Genomic DNA, 4,414 nt, shown 5'->3' on the forward strand with positions numbered 1-4,414 from the left:
CCTGGCCGAGGTGTGGGGCCACCGGCCTGACGGCACCAACCCCTGCCGCCACGTCCCGATGTACCCCAACGGCAAGGCCACCCACCTCATCAGCGACGAGGACATGGGCAAGCTGTTTCGGCGACTGGAGCACATCGAAGCCGAGGGTCTGGAGAACTACGTCATCCCGCTGGCGATCCGCCTTCAATTCGAGTTCGCCGGCCGCCGCTCCGAAATCGTGACGCTCCGATGGGATTGGGTGGACCTGGACAACCGCCGCGTGGTCTGGCCGGACAGCAAGACGGGCGGCATGTCCAAGCCCATGAGCGAGGAAGCCTATCGACTGCTCTCGACGGCGCCACGGCAGGAAGGCACTCCCTATGTGCTGCCGTCTCCAAGCCATCCCGGCAAGCACCTGACCACGGGCGAGTATTACGGCGGCTGGAGCCGCGCCCTCAAGGCGGCGGGCGCCACGCACGTCGGCACGCATGGCATCCGCCACCGCTCCGCGACCGACATTGCCAACTCGGGCATCCCGGTCAAGGTCGGCATGGCGCTGACGGCGGCACAAGACCGTGGCGATGTTCATGCGCTTACGTCCACACCGAGGACGATCCGGTGCGCAAGGCGGCCGTGCTGGTGGCGAACCGGCGCAAGACGATCACCGAGGCGCAGCGGCCTGCGGAGGTGGCTGCATGACCAAGAAGGCGCCTGCGATGGGCGGGAGTCGCACCCGCCGCCGTGCCTGCCGGCTACGCCGGCATCCACGGGCGGCATCGTGGATCTGCTCGATGCCGCGCGCCAGACGGGCAGCGCGCCAGCGTCAATGCGCTGATGACGTGCCAGCTACTGGAGATTGGCCGCCGCATCGTGGAGGCCGAGCAACAGGGCAAGCGGCGCGCGGGTTATGGCGAGCAGTTGATCGAGCGGCTGGCAAGCGACCTCACCCAGCAGTTCGGCCGTGGCTTCAGCCGTCAGAAACCTGCAGCAGATGCGGTCGTTTTTTCTGACCCGGCCAATTCGCCAGACAGTGTCTGGCGAATCTTCCCCGAGCCAGTGCGGCCGTGGCGGCTTGACGAGCTGGCGCAGGTCTTCACGCTGCCGTGGTCGGCCTATGTGCGGCTGCTTGTCGGTCAAGGACGAGCATGCGCGCCAGTTCTATGAAGCCGAGGCCCTTGCGCGGCGGCTGGAGCGTGCGCCATTGGATCGGCAGATCGGCAGCCAGTTCTACGAGCGCACGGCGCTGTCGAAAAACAAGGCGGCGATGCTGGCCAAGGGCGCGGTGGCCAAGCCCGAAGATTCCGTCGCGCCCGGCGATGCCATCAAAGACCCCGTATGTGCTGGAGTTCCTCGACCTCAAGGACGAGTATTCGGATCCGATCTGGAGGCCGCCTTGATCCGGCGGCTGGAAGACTTCCTGCTCGAGATGGGTGAAGGGTTCACCTTCATCGGACGGCAGCGCGCTTGCGCATCGACCAGACCTGGTATCGGGTGGACTTGCTGCTGTTCCATCGCAAGGTTACGCTGCCTGGTCATCATCGACCTGAAGCTGGGAGTCCTGACGCATGCGACGTAGGCCAGATGCACATGTACTGCAACTATGCCAAGGAACACTGGGCCTATCCCGAGGAGAACCCGCCGGTGGGGCTGATTCTTTGTGCCGACAAGGGGCTCGCCCTGGCGCGGGTATGCGCTGGAGGGCTTACCCACCAAGGTCATGGCGGCGAACTACCGGATGGTTCTGCCGGATACCGATGTGCTGCAAAAGAACTGGAAGCACGCGGGTCTTGTAGAGTCTCGGGGGACGATTCGTCCCAAGAGTGAAAACGGTAGAAACCTGCGGGCTATACGCCGTTTGGAGATTGGGCAGAACCTCAGTCTGTAGTCGGTTTTACGGCTTTCTTCCGTGATGGGGAAAGGAAAAAAGGGGGGGGGGGGCAACGACGGAAACATGCAAACAAACTTCCGCTTTAGACGAATCCCATCCGCCTTACTGGTCCTGATCAAAATTACAGTAGCCTGGGGCAATTTAGCGCCAGCGAAATGGAAGTCAAGGCCTCGGCAAGCCCTGGATCGGGGTTTGCCAAGTCAAATTGGAGAGGTGCTACCTGCAAAACCCTTTGCAATAAACAATCCGTAGACGACGCCCATGAGGCACGACAGGAACCGACAGGCTTCATCGCCAGCATGTTGCGATGGAAATCCATAGGCGATGTTCTCTTTCAGCAAGAGTGCTTTTTGGGAAAACGCGGTGTTCGCGAAGCCGCTTAGTGGCACCGATGTAATGTCGTCGGCCTTGTCTGGTTTGCTGATTCTTCTTCTGCCGTTGGACATGGCGATACCCAAACTTGGCAGTGATCGCCGTGTGAAAAACGCTGCTTGCTGCCCACCTTTCAAGGAATTGTTCGCGGGGCGTAGTGCGATGGTCGTGGGCATGCCACCCCATTTTGAGACCAGCATTCTTCAAGTTTTTTCCCACGTCCGCGCGCTACGCTCGCGGTGCATAGATAGCGCCGCAGCCGCCCGGGCAGGCCGATCACACCTGTAGAAGGGTGCCGAGCCCCGAAAGACGCAAAAACGCGGCACCAGAAACGGGTAAGGCCACAAGAAGGCCGGGGATAACACGTCCCTTTTTTTTCGCTCGTAGGGTTTTGGGGACCATTCAAAAATTGTTGTCAGGGTGAAAGTCAGGCCTGTGCCGCCAAGGCGTCGATTTAGGGGTTGGATTTATCCCCGGTTTTTTTCAGGGGTGATCTGCTGTGCGAGGGGTCTGGTGCTTCCTTGGTATGCAAACCCAAACGTCTCAGCGTTTTTTAGTACAGAAACGCTTGGCGGCATGGAAGTTTGGACCTCTCCATCTTCCATGCCGTAGTCCAACTCTAAGACTCGTTTCTTGGCTGCAGGCAAAACGGGATGCGGTTGCAAGTACCCGCGTTCAATACAGTTTGCCAATGCGAATCTTTGTTGGAGTCCACTTGTGTCGCCCCGAAGCCATCGTGCGCAGGATTCGTAGAAAAGGGCGAAAACGCTTTTAAAGCGCTGGCGTTGTGGCAAAACGCCCCGGGATGTGCCAGCGAAAACCGTCATTTTTCCCCAAAGGGGGTGGGGAGACAGCAAGCGAACGATTCGTCCAACGACGTCATGGACTGGTTTTTCCACCCGAAAGGATTCCTGCTGGCGGAAATTTCGGCACCACTGCTTGACGGTCCTGCTCTTGATCGGTGCGCCAAGGGGACGGGGCCCAAACTGTCTCCGGCGCGGAGCCGTGAAACTGGCCGTCGGCCGACAATTCCCATCTTTGTCGCTACTGTTCTGCTAGATAGCGTTGCGCCGAGCTTCGTTGGTAAAAAGGGGGGGAACTCTGCGCTGCCGTGTAGGGCTTGGGGCTGGGGGTCGTAAAGTCAGGTTGCTCGGCGCCAACTCCATGTACTTGGAAATGTCCGCATGCCTGCGGGGGCCCAAATACCAAAAAGCTCGGTGAGTCCATCCGGTTGATGCGCCCGCTCCCAGGCAGACGGAAATCGTGAATTGAAGTCTGCTCTCCAGCCCCCCAAATTGCCTTAGGCTCAGCAGGGGGCGGCAGGAAAGAGGTTTTTGCATCAGTCACGCCTAAAAGTTTGACGGATTTTAAAAAATCGGGCGTACATTAACTATACGCGATCATCCTTCGGTCGTCTAAACCCCGGGGAACCCCCGTTGCCTACAACCATCACGTTTTTTCCCTCGACAACCCCGGGGACATGACCCCCCATCAAGTTCCCGGGGATCTCGACGCCCACGACTCTGCTGATCGACGTAAACATCAGGCAAGACGCCGCCCACCCTGACGGGGGAGGCGCGCGATGTCGCCCCCAAGGGGTTTGCGCGAACGACCCGAAGAAGGTGAAACGGGGAGGGGGTATGTCGTGCGTTCCCGCTTGAGCCACCCGGATCAAGACCCCTTGCCGAGGGTTGAAGCGACACTTTTTACCTTGGCCACTCGACAAGACCCGGCGACAAGAAGGCGAAAGGACAAGAAAAACGTTTATCCGCCCAGATGTGGGCGGGCCCCGATCGTGTTTCGACGCGCCAGAAGACGCACACCTTGACGACGACGCCAAGGCATTCCAAAACCCGGGAAAGGGGCGGGCGGCGGTGCAACTGAACCGTGACAAGAATTTCGCCGTGGGAAAAGGTGACGCATTCAGATCATGGGCGAGGACATCGACGGAAAAAACCGATGATCTCATTCGATTGTGCGGAAGGTGGACCGCGGGTTTTCCCAAAGATCAATGGCAAGGTTCCGCATTCTTTTTTTGGGGTTTCTTTTAGGCTCCCCTGGACGCCCCGAGGATGACAGGAAGAGGAAAGTGCCTGGTTTAAGAACCATCCCCGCGTTATTCTGAACACACGTTGGCGGGTGACGCGCAGACGCCGGTGGTGCGAAATTCCTTAC

At 59.5% G+C, this 4,414-nt stretch overlaps 1 pseudogene; it reads left to right on the top strand.

Annotated features, from left to right (window-relative positions):
- Positions 1 to 813: 813 nt before the first annotated feature.
- Positions 814 to 1,864, top strand: LOC121483950 (annotated as a pseudogene).
- The last annotated feature ends 2,550 nt before the right edge of the window (positions 1,865 to 4,414 follow it).

This window comes from Vulpes lagopus, unplaced genomic scaffold (assembly GCF_018345385.1).
Source record: "Vulpes lagopus strain Blue_001 unplaced genomic scaffold, ASM1834538v1 ctg867, whole genome shotgun sequence".
NCBI lineage: Eukaryota > Metazoa > Chordata > Mammalia > Carnivora > Canidae > Vulpes > Vulpes lagopus.